Source organism: Gallus gallus, chromosome 2 (assembly GCF_016699485.2).
Source record: "Gallus gallus isolate bGalGal1 chromosome 2, bGalGal1.mat.broiler.GRCg7b, whole genome shotgun sequence".
Lineage (NCBI taxonomy): Eukaryota > Metazoa > Chordata > Aves > Galliformes > Phasianidae > Gallus > Gallus gallus.
Genome location: NC_052533.1, coordinates 12,871,967 through 12,893,222, shown reverse-complemented (window position 1 = coordinate 12,893,222; position 21,256 = coordinate 12,871,967). Strand labels below are relative to the sequence as shown.

Below are 21,256 nucleotides of genomic sequence, written 5' to 3'. Positions count from 1 at the left end.
AGGTTGTTTTTCTCTGTCTTTACCACTATGAATATTGAGGAATTGCTCCTTCACTTTCGGCAATCAGTTGGGAGTAGACTTGAAATGAATTTGCCTTTAGGGTTCACTGTATCTGTCTGAGTCTTTATCAGAAGGCATCTGTATGGGTTCTAAAGTTCACATAAAACAAAAATAAATCATGTACCTGTCATTGTCTTTTTGGGAAGGTGACCGGATAATTAGTAAAGAATGTGCTCTGTGTTAAAAGCCAAGACTTTTGCCTAACAGCGTGAATGAACAATTTCTGGCATGCATTTAGCTCTCAGATAAAGAGGAATTGAATATCTTGCACCGGACAAGTGTAGTGTATTGTCTTCCCTGACAGTAATGAATTTAATGGTGCTTTTTCTTCATCTTCCTAAAACTTTTGTTTTACAGGTTAGAGGGTCTTGTTTTTGTGGAGTGTTTTTTTTTTTGGTCATTGGTTTCTGTAAATCAAGACTGCATAACTTGCCTCTTCCAGGTTCTGTCAGGCCCGATGGGATAGTGCATGTCGGCCTGTGGTTTACCTCTGGCTCCCTTTATCTAAGTACCTGGCAAGGTCCCAGCAGGTTTTCAACCTGTTTGAATATGTGGTAGTAAAGGCCACGCCATATGTAGGAATTACGTGTGCCCTGAGTTCCTCAGATATGGTGTTCCTATATACAGCAACGTTGTGCTGCACCTGTATGGAGAAATAGGAAATACTGGATGTAGTTTGTGTACACAGCGATTTGAAACTGAGATGTGGTTCCATGCCTGATGCCTGTAGTCAAATTACATTGCTCTGATATATGTATTTACTCATTTAGTTGTGCTCAGAATAAAATACGCTTAGTATTTTCTGAACTGATTGGGTTCACAGGAATGTTTTCCTGTTTGAAAGGTCATTGGAAAAAAAAAAAAGTCTGCCCCTATTCTGTTGCCATTGCATTGAAATGTAACTGAGAAATGCCCCCGGAGTACCTTTGAATTGTGATTTTCAGTCACATGTATGTTGCCATCTTTCAGCTGTAGTTTCTTTCCCCAACTCACTCTGTCTTCTGAGGACAGGAGTGCTGCATAATTGGAGGGCAGGAGTTACCACTGGAGATCTCTGCAAAGTTTATTGTCTAATGTTACCATGAATATTTTGATTTATAAGAATGAGCAATTTGAAGCTAGGATCCATTTCCCATGCTAGTAAATGGGCTAGTAAAACTGGGAGGAAAGAGAAATTCAAGCCTCTTTATAGGTGTTGAATTTCTACCAGTTTATGTGAGTGGGAAGATCTATATAAAAATATTTTCTGGTTGTGTAAATGCTTATCTTCTTTCTGTAAGAAGTTTAATACAAAAAGGCTTTTGATAAGTATCTGCCCCCTCTGTCTGCTGATCGCCAAAACCCCCTCTCCCAAATTTTGTGCCTTTTAGCTTTATTTTCAATATCAAATTTTGTAAAAAAATAGCATTCGTTACAATACTGCAGGGACAGTACCATTAAATTTTAACTTCCTGGTCATGCTTCCCTTGGCTGAGTGCTTTGTGACAGGAAAGAAAAACTTCATGTTTGCACCTGGCTGATCAAGCATGCCCAACCACAGTGCTTGAGCAAGCCCTCTTGTGATCCTCTTACTTAAGGATGTGCTGAATGCTGATGCAAACCTTGAGACTTGTTCCAGGTGAACTTTTGGTAACAGGTGCCCAGGGGCATGGTGCATACACTTGGAATGTATTGCCTCTTTACAGTGGAAAGTATCTTGTAGGTGGGAAGGCATTTGCCAAAAGGAGGTGTTTGTCTGTAGAGTTTTCCTGCTGTAGTGTGTTCAAGTGTGCGAGCACTTTGCATGCACCCGTCTGAGTGTTTGCTCTTCCCTGTGTTGAAGTTTGTCTTTTGAACTGAAATGAAGCCAAATATTGATCCAGACTCTGGCTATCTTACAGTTACAAGTTGTATTTTAGTTTGTCCTCTCCTCTGTTTTTGCATACGATTTCAGCAATAGGTCATGTTGAAGGAAATAAAAATAAAACTTTGTGTGTGTGTGTGTGTATCTGTAAGACTGCAGCATGAATTTCTACGTCTGAAATACCCAACCCTCCTTGGCCTTCTCTTCTGTCCTTTGGTTCTCTGTTTACACTCATTGCTAGCAATGAATTAACAGCTTTTTCCTCTTATCAGGATAAGGCAGCAAACAGGTTGATGACCTGACAAGGCATACACGTGGAAGCCAAAACTTTCCACACACTGATTTTATTTTGTTCTTTAATGACTATTGCTCTTTCAGGTTCAGTTGACAGAAATTAGTAGATCAGATTACAATCCAACAGCCAGAGCCGTGTGCTAATGGGGTAATTCTTGTGGTGCAAGCAGCACTGTAGCAGTAGAGGTGCAGGAGGCCAGTGTAGGATTGTGGGTGGGGAGAGATGAGGAGGACTGGTCCTGTGGGGAAAACTAAAATGTAGGGTGGATACTGTTATGCAGCAGTTAAGTCCATGCCAGCGGCTGCTGGAGGAGGGCCAGAATTCCCAGTACATGGCTTTTGGTGAAATGAATGATCACTAATCAGGGGCTGTGCTGGGGAAGAGACCTGGGTGGAAAGAGGAGGAAAGCACGTTGGTCATTAACTCTTTGTTATCTGGTTGGCTTCTGTTGTCTGCATCCTTGCAGTACACACAGTAGGAAGCAGTACCTGTTGTGTTGTATTTTATTTATTTATTTATTTTATCTTGTCCTTTAAGTGTGCAGCAAGGGTTTTTTGAGATGCTGAGTAGGAGTAAAATAGCCAGCTGGAGCTATGATTAGCAGGAGGAGCTTGATGGGTGGTTGGCTTTCCTGATCTCTAGTTTTTCTTGTGACCATGGAGGCTCTTGAACCTGGAATTTTTATGGTGATGGATTTTAGTATGAAATAAAGGAGATAGGAGGGAAGATAAGGATCTCTGGATCTCTTAGCTGATCTTATCACCAGGCTGCCACAGACTTTTAACAGCCAGAGGAGCTTTTGCTTTAAATTTTCATCTCCCAGAGGGCTGGCTGTCCCAGTGAGGACCATCCTGGCCCAACCTAACACAGCACCAGTGGGAGTGTTTGGGCACGTTCTTCTGTGCAACAATAAGAAGGCAGAAGAGTAAACCAAAGTGGCTTGTCACCCTTTGGCTTACAGTTTTTGCTGTTGTTGTTGTTATTCCAAAGTGAAAGCAGAGGAGAAAAGCTCACAGTATTTTATACCACGCTGTGTATTTGAGTCTGGCTGTGATGAAGGATAAGGTCAGTCAGGAGCTCACACTGTGCTGGATTGCCTGCAGAACAATTTCGGGATGAGTCTATAAGCTGCATGTGTATCAGAGTTTCTGTTACGGTTCCTCAGTGAGTGGTTTTCAGATTACTGTTACGGTGTAGCTCACTTTGAGTCTGTTCCATTTCCTGTGTAAAGCTGAAGTTTCTGAAAGAGCCATGTACTTGAAGCACCTGTTGGTTCCCGGTGAGCAGTCAGGGCTTCTCAAGCCTGTTTGCACTTCTTGTGTTGTGATTTTGACAGTTCTGAACAAAAGATAGAAAGAAAGGTTTAGTGGGCTGGAGTTTGACAGCTTCCTAATGCCTACTGCAGCATTAACAGCTTAGTTCTGAACTGTCTTTCTATAAACACACACAACCAGATTCTGGAGCACTTCTTTGCCTCCATATAACTTGATTATATTCACAGGCATTTATCATGCAGGCCTGCAATTTGACTTAGACTCCTACAATGTTTTCACTTAACTTTGCTGGAAAGTATGAAGTCAGTTTCGTAAGAAAACGCATTTCTCCTGTTTCCAGCTTACATTTACAAGGTGATGTGGAAAGAGTGCTGCTCAGTAATGTTACGGCCGTTCAGTAACAATTGGAACCATAAGTTCTTGCAGGTAGAGTCTTGTGTAGTGTTGGCTCTGTTCATTCTTTTTTCATCAGTCTTCATCAAAACTGATTAAACTCGAATTGTAAATTGATAATTAAAAAGCAGGAAAGCTTCTTCGCTATGATGTATCTTTTTCAAAAATGAATCATGCGAATAATGAGTTCAGGTCTCTGTAACATCTTTTTCTTTTCAAACAGAAATTATCTCCTTGGCTTGTGTCTAATTCTTGTGTGGAAAAGAATGTTTCCTGTAAATCCCTACACATGAGAGCATCCCTGCCCCATCCTGAGTGGGAAATCTGAACAAACCCAAGTCTGGCTTTTGTTGTGCTATCTGAGTTTGAATGAAAACAGTTAAGAAAAAAAATCTAGTAAGTACAGTCACAGAGATAATGGCAAGTAGTCATAGCTTGTTACAGTCATTTTCCTTTTAACAGAGGCTTTGGTGTTTACTTTTAATTCCTGCTGCTTTACCATAAGCAGTTTCTGAAACGGCATTAATTATGAAACTAGATAATAAATATTTTGAAGACAATGAAATGATTTCTGTAGTCCTTAAGCCAATGCACAGTGAGATCTTCTCTACAACTCTCAGTTGTGCTGTAACGTTGTCAGAGTTTTGTTGCTGTTGTTTTTTCTTGTTCAGAGAGATGCAGTGTTCTTCTCCTGTGGCCCACCAGGAGGTCAGCTGCCTCACATGAAATTAAATGGCTTTCAGTGGTGTGCTGAAACAACTGTGCTTACTCTATTTCAGGCTTTAAAGCAGAATCTCAGAAGTGAAAAAGCATTCAACCCACCCACAGCTCATACCTATGGATCAGTGATATTCAATCTTATTGGGCTTTTTGATTATAGTCTTAATGCAGAGAAGCTAGTTCCAGTATTCCTCATTCCAGTGGCTGACCACTGTGTTCCTATGCTCATGGTTGCAAAGTAAACATCAGCATCCTTATTGAGCAGATTGTTCTTCTCACTACAAGTTGTGTTTCTAATGTCTACTTTTGTATGCATAAAATTTGAGGTTAGTAGCTCACAGTTACATAAGGTGGGTTACAAAGCTGCTTTTTAGTGCGATCTTTATTTTTACTCTTCAGTAGCAAATATAAACTGTACACCATGTTAATATCCTACAAAAAAACAGAAAACCCACTTAGGCTCTAAGATAAGTTAATTCAAGTTTGGGGGTTGGTTTGTTTTGTATTTTTTTATTTATATATATATATTTTAAAGTGTTCATTCTCTTCCTGTTTTCGTTGCTGCTTTTTCCACAAGTTTCTGTTGTCAGATCCTATATCTGTTTGCAGTGTCACTTTTGCCTGTGTGTGAGAGAAGCTTGTTTGGAAACTTGTCATATAAATTGAGATCCATGTTTTTAAGCCTGCGTGCTCGAAGCTAATCTTTTAAGTAGAAGAAGCCCAGTTATGAAAGATTTAACTATATTAAACATATAATTATGATATTGTTGTGTGTGAGCAGCATGCTAACCCTCCTTGATGTAGGATCCTAGTCTTAGGAAAGTATTTGGCTTTGAAACAGCCCTTTGTGCTTTAGTGATACTGCATGGCAAATACTTTCTGTTTGCATTTTTTTTAATGTATGAATACTATGAAGGCTGTGCTTTTACATCATCTAAAGTTCTGTCTCAGATGAGGTTTTTGTTTGCCTTATTTTTAGCTGGATTTGGTAATGAACCTTTTGGTTGGTTGGTAGGATCTGTTTAAATACGAATGTGCAGCAGGAGCTGGGAATGCAAACTTCCTTCATGTAGTGATTGGAAGGTGAAGGCAGGGAAGCACGGAGCCACTTCTGCTGAGCAGGACCAGGACGTCACCTTCTGTTCTCAGTGTGCTGTTTCTTTATGCCAGGTGGCTGCTAAAGGCTTTGGTAAGTGGTCTGCCTCCAGAATTGCAACTTAAATAACTCCATTAAGACAAAAGGAAGAATAGAATTACAGCATCTTCCGTCCATTCACAGTGACATAATTTGGCTGTTACAGTTCTCTCTCAATGAACAGTCAGCTAGAAAATTTCCGTGATGCCCTCTGCAGCCTGGGAATTTTTCCTCCTGTCCTTTCTCATGACAGATTAATGGCAGTGGGCTTTCCAAGAGCTGTGAAACAGATGTCAAAATGCAGCTAAGAGCAGTGACGAACGCTGCCTTCTGTGTTCTTATTATCATTGGATCTCAGCATGGTTTCAAACCAGGATGAAAGAAACCATGTCAATACAGCAATTCCTCCTGCTTGTGGTGGGTTCTTAGCATAAATGTTGTCTTCATAATAAATTCAGTATGTTCAGAAAAGTCTGCAAGAGCAACAGCATGAAGCTGTTACGGATGTGTGGCTGCAGAGCACTGGGAGTCTTGTGCCTTACAGTCACTGAAGTCCATGGTAGTGTATTAGAGATCAAATGTCACCCATGCTTCCCCAGCTTCCTCTCTCCTTCTCTGCTGAAGTGGGAAAACAAATGAGAAACTTTACTGAAGAAACAACTTCTAGATTGACTTGTATGTTCAGTGTTTATTCAGAGGAGTCATATATGGAAAACTGAAGAGAGAGTTCATGTCTGAAGGTATTTGGTAGTTTGAGAGTTTGCAGTTTTGGAAAACACTTGGAAAGAAAACGTTTGTTTTTTTTTTTTTTCTTTAACTACTGCACATTTTCATTACTGTTAGGGGTTATTTTTCCTTATTTCTTCTCCAGTGCAGTCTGTTCTTTACATACTGTCCTTAGGCAAATATTATCAGGGCTTGGGAAGAGGAAAATAAATATCACCTTACAAAAATCATAAAGTGAGACATCCTTTAAAAGCATTCATAACGTGTTCTGTTGTGAATAACCCGGATTTGTGCAGTTTCTTGATTTGTGGATCATTTGCTTGTAAGTTATACTTAGGAGCTAGACAATCTAAAGATACTTTTATTCTTAGGGTCAATATTTAGTGTCTTTTTTCCCTTAATGTGCGTTACAATGGGTGAGTTGTTATGTTGGCATACATGTAATACAGGATGCCTCCAGTTGCTCACTTGCTTTTTAGCTATTACAGATGTGCTATAACTTCACTTTTCACCATGACTCCATACCCATTTCCAGTTTCTTTCTTATTTTAATTCAGATGCAGGATTTTATGAACCATCCAGTGGTTGAGTAGAGTTTGTGCCATTTCCATCAGTCTGAGCAGGCACCAGATTCCAAGTAGTGTTAGGTTTGGAGATGAGTTTGATGTTAATTTACCGTGGGTAAAGCTGCAGAGTTTACAAGCCACGCTAACTCTGTTCCTGGAACAGAACCATGCTGCTAATTGGTTTGCAACGATTTTGAGCGATCCTGCAGACAGACCTTGCATTATTAAACACGTTGTTACATGTCACAGGAGTCAGTGGCTCTTGTCTTGTATTGACATTATGGGATGTGCCATTTGTCCAAATAAACCAAAGCATTAGTTTGTTGTTTCCAGCAATTACTTGAAATCTTTATTTATTTTTTTAAAATTACTACATTTCTGCCTTAAGAATAGGTTTTGAACACATGTGGTGGAGTAAAATAGATCAGTAGCAAATGCAAGGGAATGAACTGACTGGAAGCTTCTACTGTCTGTCTCACTGTTTTATTTTTAAGATCTTGAAGCCTGGATGAAGTACTCACCCCAGCCTATTTCCTCCTATCCAGGATTTAACACAGAGATGACTTGCTGCAAACCATTTCACAATTCACCACTGCTATGCTATGTGGCTCAAGTATTTGGATTCGTTTTTTCTTAAGCCCTCCCATGTGCCATGGCGAGTTCTGATGTTTTCAGTGTTGGAAATACCTCTGCTGTTCCCCTGCATACTTTTGCAGTGTACAGTTACATTTATAATGTAGAAAATTACATGTAAGTTCAATTCATTTGATAGAGAATGATTTTGGGCAAACACCATCTTCAAATGAGTTCAGCATCTTGCCCATATAAAATGTTTTCATTTGGTACTAGCCACATCCCAGCACGTATCCTTGTGTGTTCCCTTTCTTCTCTGTTGTAGCAAAATAAAACTGAATCAAAGAGTTTACCCTTAGAACTCACTGAGACATTCAACCTCAATTTGCTTTGAAGAACCATCTCATCAGTAGATAAACTGCTCTCAAAGTTTAATTATTCTCAGAGCTGAATGTAAGTTTTATCTAAATGTACTTATCACTGCTTTCAGCTACTATGTAGATGTTATTACAGCTTTAAAATGCATTATATTACATCTGCTGTGTACACAGATGCCCTGGCAATTTCCATTTCTTTTTTTTTCTTAAGAACTCAGTGCTGATCAAAATAACACTGTCAGTGGTTCTTGGGCACTGTGCTTTCTCGCTTCCCAGCTCTGACTCCTCAATCTAACCATTACCAGAGAGGTGAGTTACAGTTTTATTTCCTAACCTTTTATTCTGTTAGGTAATTGATCGGTTTCAAATGCAGTCGTTAGTCTTTGCCATGCAGCCTATGCACTGAAGCACTGCTTTCCCCTCTCATACAGAAGGAGCTGCCTGTATTGCATTTTTTCTCTCCTGACCACGTGCTGCTCTGAGGGTAATAGCAGGGAGGTTGTCACATAGCTCTGGTACCTAATTTAGCCATAATGAGGCTTGTCTGTGCTATGGCTTGTGATGGTCTACACTTCATATTGATGGATTATGTCTACCAGTTATGTCATAAAGCAATAAAAGCCTTGGCAGTAAGAAACCAGTCACATTTATTACTGTCTCTGAAAGCAAAGGGACCAAAGATTGTTTACTAGAGTGCTTGTAAATGGCTGTGGAGGATGGTGAAGGCACTGCTGGCTGTGGGCTGGCAGGGCTGGCGAGGTGACAGCTTGGCCCTTCAGCCCTGCGGTGTTTGTAGGGTGAGGAACTCTCCCCTGCCAGGAAACCCTCGTCTCGTGCCCTGTCTGAGCCCTTGCAGTGCAGTGCTGGGAAGCAGAGCCTGGCAGTGATGTCTGGGGGTGCAGCTGTGAGCAGAGAGCTGCTGTGCCAGTGGAAATTGTTGGCTCTGGGCAGTAAACAGCAGCATTCCTAATGGCCTGTTAAGGCACTCTGCCAGAGATAAAACAAGGTCAGCTGTACCTCTCATGAGTGCATAACGCCATCCGTAGTCCTTCCTGTCGCTCCATTCTCAGTGGCAGTCAGGGTGTTCAGACATGGGAGGATGCTGCTGGTATGTGTATACCAGAGCTCTGCAGTGCTAGGACTCTTCCTCTTGTGTCGTGCACTCACACGGGTGGGATGAAAGCCAGGCCTTGGGGACTGCTTCCTGGCAGACTGCCCCACAGGGAAGTTTGGCGTTTTAATGTTGTTTCTGCCTGGTTCTGGAGGGAGGTTTTATTTTTAGCTGCCCTTCTGATTAGGTAGAACTTATTGTACGGTTAAGTGCAGCTACATGGAGATTACACAGCTGAAAAGAGGATAAAAAATGGAAGACCCATATGCAGTGCTAAGTTGGTCATTTTTTTTGTTGTTTTGTTTTTTATTTTTCTTGTTACTTGAGTCATTTTTGTTTTTCCTTACCAAGCTTTGGTATAGTAGCGCATACAGGGCTGCTGTCGTGAGCAGCATAGGCAAGCTCAAAGATTCTTGCTTTTAATAACCCCCTGCAGCCTTATATTAGGCTTGCTGGAGCTTTGGGATAGATTAGTTTTCTTCAAGAAAAATATAAGCAACTCTTACTACACTAGGTTTGGATAATGCACTCAGATTTCATTTTAACAAGGTGACTGAGGAATGGGATGGAAGCAGCTCTGACATCTGTCCTGGCTATGCTTTCTGTAAATACAGTTTTATAGGGCCAAGCTGTAGATCAAGGCAATACCCAAGTCAGACTGGCCATGCCAGCTATACCTTTTTTCTTTAAGAAAGAATTTAAACTAAAGCTATGTTCTTTTTTTTTTCTTTAAAATGATACATGATACATAAATAAATGCCCTGTTCTGTGATTCTGTGCTATCTCTAATATGGCATTAATTTTTGACCAATGATACTGCTTTCTAACATGTACATTAATTGCAAGTGATGGTTGGTAATAAGTGGTTCCTGCTGCTTTCCTTGACAACTTCACCTGACCTTGGGGTCCTTTCTTGTGATTTCTCAGTGTCACTGCTTGTTGCACTGCAGATGAGAAGGCTAAGGAAAGCACACAATCGTGTGCTGTGGATTTTTCCTCTTGTTTTGCCTGGGGCCAAGGAAGGACCTGAGAAATCCTTGTTTCGCTTGTGAAAATATTGGTCCCTACTATGTAGCATTGTAGTACAGTTGCCTTTGTGATAGATAGGTCAAATAGGCAGTGATCCCCGAGAAGGGCAGAAGCTTTGATAAACTGCATTAAGATCTGAACAAATGCCTCTATGTGTCCTCAGAAATAAAATATATTTACACTCCATTACTTACTGTGTGGCTTTGCTTTAGATCTTGCTGGGGGGTATTGGCTGGTTTGTTTCTTTGATTGCATAAGCCCTAATTCCAGAAACTCATTACGTCCATCCTTCCCTTGGCCAGCTATGAATTATTGGGCTGCATATAACTTTTATCTTCTTTAGGATGTACAGGCTTTAGTTTAATGAGATTCACGGAAAGAATTTGAAGAAGTTTTTCTTGTTGCTAAAAGTACTTGAAGGGAGCATATAAACAGGAGGGAGGATGGCTGTTTACGAGGGTTAACAGCGATAGGACAAGGGGGAATGGTGTTAAACTGAGATGGGGAGGTTTAGGTTAGGTTTTAGGAGGAAGTTTTTCACACAGAGGGTGGTGACACACTGGAACAGGTTGCCCAAAGAGGTTGTGGATTCCCCATCCCTGGAGGCATTCAAGGCCAGGCTGTGGCTCTGGGCAGCCTGGTGTGGTGGTTGGCGACCCTGCACATAGCAGGGCGGTTGAAACTCAATGATCATTGTGGTCCTTTTCAACTCAGGCCATTCTATGATTTGATAAAGTAAGGGGGGGACTCTACATCTGAGTGAGCCAGAGTTATCTCCTTTCTTATTTAGATGGATGGGCTTAAGAGTATTTTAAGAAAAGTTCAGGATCTGAGATTTCAGAATGGCTTTTCTCCTTTTTTTTAAGGGTGAGATAACTTAAACCGAATGTAGAGAATACTTGGCATAAAGAAGGGCTGACAGAGAGCCTCTGGTTGAAGTTTATTTAAAAGGACGAGCGATAAAATGGCTTTTGTAGGAATATTGCCTACTGATTGTCTACTTTGCATGTTTTTGATTGTATATGATGTACAGCCCAATATTTGCTTTTTCACAGGAACTGCCTGTAAAGAGGATTTTACTTCCAAACTTGTATTCCCTGTCAGGAGGTTCAGGCACTGTATGCTCATCTTCCTTGGGAGATGCTTGTCGTAATTTTAATTATTGAAATGTTTTTTTGAAGGATACCCTTCATATCCCCTTGCACTTTCCCACACACCTTCTACAATTTACATAGATAGGAATTGCCCTCAAGGTATTTTGGGGGTTACAGTGTAGGAGGAAATTAACTCCTGCAAATTACTGCATAATTAGATGCTGTTAAGGTACAGCAGTTACTGTGGGACCTGGAATATAATATTTCAGTTGTTGCATTTTTTGCTCTTTGATTGGTCCTATGAAATACAAATGAGGTGTTCTTTTGGGCTTATTTGTTTTGCGTTTCTCTCCCTTTGCCTCATCTCCCCCATTTGTTCTTAGGTGACATGTAATATTCTTTTTCTGTTTGGGGAAGAAGTCTTTGCTTCCATAACACAGATGCACGTGAAAGCAACATTCTCCTTGGAAGTGTTCTTACTGAGCTGTTGATTCATTAAGGATTTATTTTATTGCTGGATTCTTTAAAATAAAATATTTAACAGTGTAGATATATCATGTGTTTTTACTTTGCCAGGTTAATAAATCTGCCACTCAGGTTCCTGTTGAATAATTCACCTTCTCAATAAGCGTATCTCTTTTATTTAGTTTATATAGTATACTTGATAGAAATACTTGCACAGCAAGATTCTTTCTAACATGATTAAACTTGCAAAAATAAATCCACTGGCATATTATATGCACTCTCAGTAGTATGGGTAAAATATTTCTTACAGTTCCTCCCCTACTTTGACAATGTGTTCTTATTATTTATCAATTTCTGTGATGCTGTTCCGTAACTCAGACTGTTGCAGAATTACACTCTGTGTCAGTAGGGATCTCTTCACCTCAATCACTGCCAACTACTGCAAGCCCTATGGATTTGGTTGAATATCCCATGGATTTCTAAGGTTGGTTGACTGGATTTAGCCCAGTGCTAAACCTAGCTCTGCCTTTGTCTAGTAACATTTTACATTGTATCATCTTCATTGGTCATCTTAAGTATAGATTTAATGCAGACCGTTGTGTGGATGGAAGGTTGATTTTGATAATGAATTAAGTGAGCTTGTCCACTACAAAATATGACCAGGTAAACAATGTGTTACTTGCTTATGTCTCAGCACTGAAATCACTATTTACTTCTCTAGTAAGTGTCATACTTCCTCCTTCTTCAAACCTGGATTCTTTGAGCTCTAATGTGTACAACAACAACACGTGTCTGTTTTTGTGTCTTGTATTTTGAGATACTGTTTTCCAACACCGAAGTACAGGTTTGAAGTTGAATTGATTTCTTTTAGTGGATGATCCTTTTAGTGTTCAATGCTATTTCAATGCACTAATGAAAATATACATACAGTCCTTCTTGGGAAGGACCTTTGGTGGCCTTTGTATATATCTTTTAGCTATTCTGGGTTAGTTGGTACTTTAGCTTTAGGTTTGGTACTATAGTTAGTGGCTAATTAAAGACACAGAAATTACAGTTAGTGAAATCTTTCTGATGCAATACTACACAACAGTGTCAGTGTACATACATCTGGTCATAGTGTCCTTTCTGCTCTGTGAAAAAGCCAGAGCCTCTTACAGCTGCTTTGTGTTGGACCTTGACACTTGCAAATCGTTTCGGTCTTCGAATGCTGCAATGTATTTATCTTAGGCCTCCAGGAATACTAAGTCATATTTGTATGCCTGATACTGAGGTCTTACCTATTTTAGCTAGATTGTCTTTTGAACTATCATTAAAACTGATGGGGTTCTGTGGCTTCCCATGTTTCAGAATAAAATGCAGGTAAGTGCAGAAACATCTTATTTGTTTTTGTAGGACAAGCCTTAGTGCTGTGTTCTACAGTCTGATTATTTCCCCCTTCTGTAAGGATTGCCATTATTCAGATAACTGATTTTTCTTCTCTTTCCTCTGAAGTGAATCAAACACTGGGCGAAATGGACTATATGCAGGGCTGTCTGCACACCCTGGAACTCACCCACTTTGTCCTTGAGTGGTTGTTATTATTTTAAAGAGCAAGGATCAGAACACTGAAAACAAAAACCTTTCTTGTTTGGTTATGCAATCTGCGACTCTAAAGCAAAGTGCCTTAATAGCAAGATAACTGTAGTAAATCCTGGATATTTAGAAATAATTTACAGTAGGGGAAAAAAAGGAAATAACCTCCTTTTTTGTTTGTTTGTTTGTTTGTCTTACCTTTTTGGGGAAATTTAATTCAAAGTTCCTCATTTGTTTGTATTTATGTTCAATTTCATACAGTCTTCATCGTCAGTTTCTCCCTGACGAAATCACTGTTCTCTGCAGAGTGCATGTGACTTGTAATTGACATCCCTAAATAAGTTCTTTGTATATCAATTATAGGCCTGAGTAGATACTCAGTTCTGTCAGCTGTAGTACACTAGTGGTAGCAGGGCAGCAATGTTTACAGTGAGATTCTGAACACTGTAAAGGGGTGAAATGGCCCTGGAGGGTCCCATGCTTAGGAGGCTGGTGAACCTGCATCATGCTTTGTGTCAAGTGCTCTTCTCTAGGCTTTAATGAAAGTATAAGTGAAACCTTGCTGACTGAAATACATGGAAAAAAGAGAAAGTATGGGGCCTTATTGGGCTCCCTGAACATTTACTGACATCCTTCATTTGCCAAGAAAATGGTGTTAATGAACAAAGAAGTGGGCTGAGCAGTCATGAGTGTGTCATGCATCTCTTGGAATCGGTGGGCATGTACTGCACTGTGTTAGAGCTGGTATGTGCTGGTGGGAGCTGCTTGATTCCATCAGCTATGCTGGGGAAGGGATGGCGTGCATTCTCCAGTAATGGTATTTGTTGTGGGTTCTTTTTTTGTCTCCAGCTTGTCTCCAGGGAGAGGTGTGCCTGTTGTGGGCTTCCCAGAACTACTTCCTATAAACACTTGAAAAATGTTGTGTGCAATCAGTGCCCTTTTTATAGGTTCTCTTCATAATTGGCAGTAACAAAAACCTGCTCATCTGTTTTGGGTGTGTTTTGTTGTTTGTGCCAACATCTTCTGAGGTTTTTGAAAAATGAAGTGGTGTTGATATACTTAAGAAGTCTCTGCTTTGGGGTGCTAGGTGCTATAGGTGATAGATAGGTGTCCCTTTCCATGTGGGTTGCTTATAGGAGCAGCAAGCATTTGTCTGAGGAGATGCACTCTGGAGAGGCTGTGCTTGGGCCCTGCTGCGGGAGGTGACCTGCTTCAGGAAGGAGCTGTACGATCTGACAGCTGATTCTGCTGACAGAATGAGACAAAACACCCAGGTTCCCTTTTGGTGCTAGTTCCCATCTGAAAGTCCCTGCTCTGTGGAGTGGGGCTCAGCAGAGCCATCTGGAGAGAGCTGTGTGGGCGCTGCTGCTCGGCGTCGTGTTGCCACAAATAGCTTTTGAAATCTTTGCTTTCTGCTTCACTATGAGTTTTCTTCCCTTGAGCAGTTTTCCATTATTAGAATGTTAATAGAAAACAGTTCCTGTGCTCCCCTGGTGAAATTGCCTATCTGGAAGTTAAACATGTTGTTCCTTCTTCAGGTTTTGGTAATAAAGGGTTTCAACTGAATTGTATTGTGCAGGTCAACAACATTTCTGTGCTGCCTTGCCCTGCTTTCCCTTAGAAATTTCACTGCTACCATTTGCTCCCTGTTTTTTTGTAATGCTGCTCTATCTTAGTCAGGCTGTGATCCCTCCTGCCAGTTCCCCTAATATTTTCATCTACATGTCTTTCCTTGAGAGGAGAATCTTTAATTCTTTATGAAGATTAATCCTAAAATAGGCACCATGTTTCCATAGATAAATTTGTTAGATTTCTTGCTACTGGTAGCTCTTCTACTTGCAAAAGTTGTGGAATTGCAGGTTGTGGTGTTCAGCTTGTTTGGTTCCTTTTTATAATTTCAGTGGCACAAGGCTAAATATTTTGCTTTAAAAACCTATCAAGAGAATTGTATGCATTTCATCTGTCTTATTTTTATATTCACAGATGCTTTTCTTGTTATTCTGAGTCATTTAAGTAGAGGAAAACTACTTTAAATGTATGTCTGTGACAGACATCTCGTGCCTGTTTGCTGTAGCATCCTATAGGATGGGCCATATTGCCTGCAGGTGACAGAGAGCTGTAGAACTTCAAAGGTACTTAAGATTAAATATAAAACAACAACAACAAAGCGTGGCAAATTGCTGCTCTGGAAGGTAAAAGGTATTTGATGCTGCAGAGTAGTATTTTGGGCTAGGCAAAAATCTTTTCAGAACCAAGTAACCTTTTTGATCAGTCTGTTAATGTCACAGGGCAGTGTTCAAGGCAAACTACAGCAGTAGCACAGCTTACTGCAGCAGTAGATACTAGCTTACAGCATTGTATTTTCATTTTCTTAAAGTAGACTACTGCCATTTTTGCTCTTCTGCAATTTTAAGTGTACTTAAATAACTTCTGCTGGATTTTTAACTCACTTCAGAAACAAAATAAAAGTGGCTTACAGAAGGGTCTACTGCAACAAGTGCTCTTAAAGGGAACAAGTGAATGCCTGTGCACTGGGACAGGGAGAAGCAGGAGGATATTACCTTTCCCTCCTTTGGCAGTGATAACCTGTATATTTATATGTCACTGAGCTGTTAAACACTCCAGGTTTCCTTCATTTCTGGGCCAGCGTGTGTTCTGGATACATGTGGGTGTGGATCCAGGTTGACGGTGCCTGGAGCTTCTGTGCTATCCTTGGTTCATACAACGATAGAATCACGTGAGTTGGAAGGGACTCTTAAAGGTCATCTAGTCCAACTGCCCTGCAATGACCAGGGATATTCACAGCTCCATTAGGTGCTCAGAGCCTGGTCCAGCCTGACCTTGAATGTCTTCAAGGACGAGGCATCCACCACATCTCTGGGCAAACCTGTTCCAGTGCCTCACCGCCCTGAGGCCCTCAGATGGTGTTTCTTGTTGCAGTTTTCCACCAATGCAACCACTCAGGTAAGGCCTAGCAGAGCAGACTTGTTTAGGAAGGTGCCATTGACCCCCGATGTGCGGTGTACTGACGCACTGCAGCGTTGTTTGTGTGCCTTTCAAGGGAAGTTATCTGAAATCTGAAAATAAGCAGGAATTACTCTTTATGTGGCCTTTTGCAGACTAGGAGGAAGAATGTGGAAGAAAAGCTGATCTTGGGCTTCTGCAAGTCCATTAGAAAGGAAATAAATGCATCTTTAGCAGAAAATAGCAGTGGGATCTGGAACTGTCAGCTGTTTGTCATGGTTTCGGGGTTACTTCAGTCTTGCTCCCAGTTTTTCCCACTGGCCCAGAGATGGCTTTCGTGTCTGTGCAGAGGGGTGTACCAGTGGGACAGCTGTCACTCACTCTCTACTGCTGTTGGTGACCTGAAAACAGGGGTGACAGTTAAGCCCTCTGAGATGCGAATGTTCAGTCAAAGAATCGTAGAATATCTTGAGTTGGAAGGGACTCGCAGGGATCGTGGAGTCCAACTCCCATGGAGAACTGGCCTGAGATGGTAGGCAGATTTCATGGCTACTTTTGTGATACCTGTAGTTTTCCAGAAAGAGAAGTCAGAATTAAACTTTTTTTTGATGTTGTGTTTAGTTTTTACTGTGTTTAGTTTTTACTAGTGTTTAGTTTAGTGCAAAAATGCAGCTGACGTTTATGTGCCTGTACATATCTTCTATTCTTACTTGTTTGAAGCCAGTTAGGCCTTATATGCCTGTATTACACAATGTAGTGCAAAGCTTCCCCATCCCTTTGCCTGCAGCATGAGAGATTCAGAGGGCAAAAATGTTTTAGAACAGAAATTCTTTTTGATCCAAAGCTTACCTCTTTTAATAGTATTTAACCTTTTTTTTTTTCTTTTTTTTTTCCAGCTCTTCTGTATAGACATAATTATATTGGAGTAAGCTCAAAATTTATAAGCAGACATTTCAGGCTATAGAACCTTTTTTTGGTTCTTTAAATCAGTAACAGAATTATGTAGCATCAACCTAGATCTAATAAAAGCTTAACTACTAATTTAATAGTAAATATTAGAAAGGTATGTTCCTGTTTCTAGTGAAGGTATCGTGGCTTGCTTTAGTTGCTTACAGGAGAGTCAGTGCAGTATAAGCAGACATTAAAATCGGAACGATGTATTTAAATATGGCAGCAGTGATTTCATGAGGGATACTATGGTCTGTTCCCAGCAGAGCTTTAAACCTCATTCAAGTCTTTGTTCGTCTGTCTTTATAGTGATGTTTTACAAGCTTCTGCAAGTACATTTTTTCCTTAGCGCACACATTACAACTTGTGAGCTCCTGGGCAGCATGTGTGATGCTCATTTCCCTCTTGTGCTGAGCGTGGATGTGTTAGCATGCAGAAGTGATGGCAAAATACCTATCCCCATGACTTGTGTTTCTTAATTTGTTTTCTTGACTGAAGATTTTGGTATTACAATATACCACAGAGATATTCTGCCCAAGCATAGATTTTAATTTTGCATATGCTTTGCGGTACAGAATGAGAGTTTGTAGAGCATTATAATGAACTTAGGCCTGCTGTAATTCCAGCCTGAGTTTTACCTGCCCCGCAGTTACAACAGAATCCTCATAGGTGTAGCCCTCTGCGCAGTTTTCTTTCCCAGAGCAATTAGTTGTTGAGTTGCATGCCTTTTAAATGTGCCCCTGATGAGTTCACAGGCAGTTTGCTGCCTGCCTGTGATTCCGCCTTGTTTGTACCACTCATTTGTGCACAAAGCAGAGAAGAAATCAGCAGCATAATGTGGGACTTGCAGGATTTTCCTAAGCCTACATTTCTGTGGCCATTTAATTTCTTTTTCTCCTTCTGTTCAGTGTGAACCCAGCGCTAGAGAAAAAGTCTTTGGAGGCTAAAATAGAACAAAACTTATTCATCAAAAGCAAATCCTACAGTGATAGATGCCTTACAAGTGCGGATAGGTATTCTGCAGAAGTAGCTATCACTCAGAAAATCATTTAGTTCTGCTCATTTGGGGGAGCATAAACACCATTAATTTAGCCTGGTGTTTTAGTCTTGCTTCTGGAATATAAAATACTGAGAAGTACTATTGCTTCATTTTAGATCTAAGAAAATCGAGAGGGCTCCAAGATAACAAATAGCAGTGAGTAGAAAACTGACAAAGCTTTGGACAGGAAAATTAAGATCTAGTGCTTTGCTGTTTAACATCACTTGTAACTTCAGTGATGCCGGGGGAGGTGAAAACCTACATCTCCCTGCTCTCTTATGTACTTTCTCCTCCCTTCCTCCCTGCCTCTCTGATCTGCCTCTTTTTTCACTTTCCACTGAAATTTTTAGTGCTGGTTACTAATACATTAAAGTCTTGGTGTAAGTGGGCAGTGCGTGGATGGTTTATAGTGGCTCACATCTGTAGGCTCAGACTTGGAGGAGGAGGAGGAGAAAACAAACAGCAGCGTTCCTGGACAATCTGTGTGAAGGTCTCACCAAGAGAAGAAACCAATAAAATCTTTCTTATCAGCTTACGGTATTTCTGAGGTTTGTTTACGTTTGTTGCAAAATGTGAATTACAACGGCTGCTCTGGAAGTAATGCCTCCTATTTTACTATGTTGAACCACAACATCAGAAGTGGATGTTGGTGGTATGGCAGTAGAGATTGAACCTTTCCACCAGTATTCCATTACATTTTGTTGCTGTGTGACAGATGGCAGCAGAGGGGCAGTCTGACACAATGGTGTCTGACATGGAAGTGCATATGAGGCAAAGGTGTGGAAATAAAAACCTTGCAGAAAAAAATGGTCCCCACTGATGTTAATCAATGCTTGCTGAACGTTTATGGAGACCAAACAGTGAATGTCAGTAAAGTGAGGCAGTAGGTGGTGCATTTCTGCAGTGGCAACAGTGATGTGAAATGCAAGCAACATTTTGGACAGCTGTGCACAGCCATCACACCATGAAATTCTTGGTCTCAGTGATCCTTATGGATCCGTTCCAACTCCGGATATTCTATCATTCTATTACATATATAGTGTTATATAAAATACAACTAAATAAATAAATAGTGTTGTTGTGCTCTTTGTATCTGTTGTGGTTTTCATGGAAATAAATAGGAGGCATTCCTTTCAGTGCAGCCAACATAAATAAAGCATATATACATTTTATTGAATCAAATGTTATACAAAGTACAGTCGTATTTGGTAGATGAAACATCACTGTGTCACTGTCTTTGAGATGTCTGTAGTTTGAACACTCATTCAGTTTTGTTGGAGTTACAGCTCAAAGCATCTGATGCACATTGGATTTGATGCATGCATTCTCCTGTCTTGCTAAGGACATACGGTAGGTGTGGGAAGGCTGCGGGAGTTTGCTAGGGAAATCAGAGACTGGGAGGAGGCAGGGCCTGCTGGGAAGAAACTTGGAGATGCTGCCAGCTGTCTGGGAGGAATCTGAAAGGCAGTGAGCAGAGGGACTGGAGAACTTGCAGGCAATAGATGTAAGACAACAATATGCTTGAGAAGGTTGGTGAGCAAATCCTGTTCTCAGCCCCACACTATTTAACTTGTAAGCATGATTTCTAAGATTCACAATATTTTTGCCATTCTGCGAATACACCAAAAGAACGTAATGGTTCTTATTGAATGGTAAGGTTTCTTTTGTGGTTTTTGGTTTCTTTTTTGTTATTTTGAGGTTTTGTTTGTGTACATTGTTTGCTTGCGGTTTAATAATCCTTCACATGGAGTCATTTGGCTTCGTGTCTCTGATACGTGCAGCATTAGGGAGTGGGTTCTTCTATCAACTGTGCAGGGAGGCTGTGATGATTCGTCCATAATTTAGGCTTTATTTAGCAAGATAGGTTGAATGTGAGCCTAGGAAGGTGAGGGACTGGAAATTAATTAAGTGCAGTTAGTGCAGTTTAGTATTATAGTGTATTCTTTGTTCTCATGCATGTTCTCACTGTTCTCGTGCAAACCCCCTTGATGTTCTGTTTTTCTAGGCCACTGGTTCTCCTTTAAGGTCCTTTATGCTTTAACATACTTTCCCTACATAGCAATCCTCTATTTTTGCAATTGCATTTCTTACACTGAAAACATGAAAATAATGTGGCCTTTCCTTATGAAAGCAGCCAGAAGTTACAAAGCCTCCCATCTCTTTCAGAGTCAGTCACTGTGGTTCACAGCTCCTGTAGATTACCTTTTTGAAGCTGCCTGGCCCCTTCAGTGCAGGCATTGCCACTTCACCTCTTGTGTGCTGTGGCCAATGGTGCTGTTCTTCTCAGCGTTGAAGCCCTTCAGCGAGCCCTACCATTTTATTTCAGACTTGGGTTTTGATGCTGGAATAATGAAGATATATGGAGGTAGCTCAACTGCTGCAGAGGGGGCAGCCACTGATGAAGCTGCTTTCTGTTTGCTCAGCACTTATAGCTGCTTCTGAATGAAGAGGGTAAAGAAAGCATAGGAATGACGGGAATCTGGTGAAGAAATAACTAATGAGTGCTGAATGTTGAAGTTTGAGGAGCAGATAGAAATAGTCTTTTCTGCTGAAGAAGAGAAAAGAGAGAAAACAGTAGATATAAGACCAAAACCCTGGGGCAAGACAAGTAAATGCAGAAGAAGAAGAAGGAGAAATAACATAAACTTTAAAAAACATATCTGGTAGAGAAAAAATTGAGCTCTGGGACTACAGGGAAGGAAGCTGATATTCAAGAAAGAAACAAAATGAACACATTACTGTAATGTCAGAGTTTGTTGTGGAAGAAAAGGGCATCTGGTAAGTGAAGGAAAATTAGCACCAAGTGAAACAGGATCATAGGAGTATGTGTACACGTTCTGTCCCCAGATCTTTATCTTTTACCTGTATTTGTGGACAGTTGCATGTTCTGAATGTCTTCCATTTTGAAACTGACCAGAACTGGATTGAGAATAGGTGGGAGAACATTTTTGTGGCCTCATTGCGGTTGAGGTTTGCCCCACACTATTGTTTTTGTCAGAAAATATATCCTGTATGTTTTTGGAGCAGTACCTAATGCTGCCCACCCAGCTGCTGAAGAAACAAGCAGGACTG

The 21,256-nt window shown here is 40.7% G+C and overlaps 1 protein-coding gene across 7 annotated transcripts in view; it reads left to right on the top strand.

The window, feature by feature from the left end:
* The window catches only part of CCNY (cyclin Y), a 115,952-nt gene that overhangs the window by 18,234 nt on the left and 76,462 nt on the right, over window positions 1-21,256 (top strand). For 2 of the 7 annotated variants that reach the window (XM_046928208.1, XM_025148323.3), the window contains exon 1: window positions 12,838-13,020. The exons of the other annotated variants lie outside the window; for them this stretch is intronic. The gene's annotated coding sequence lies outside the window, so the exon portion shown is untranslated. Of the gene's footprint in view, window positions 1-12,837; window positions 13,021-21,256 lie in introns of those variants that run through there. 7 annotated transcript variants of the gene reach the window in all.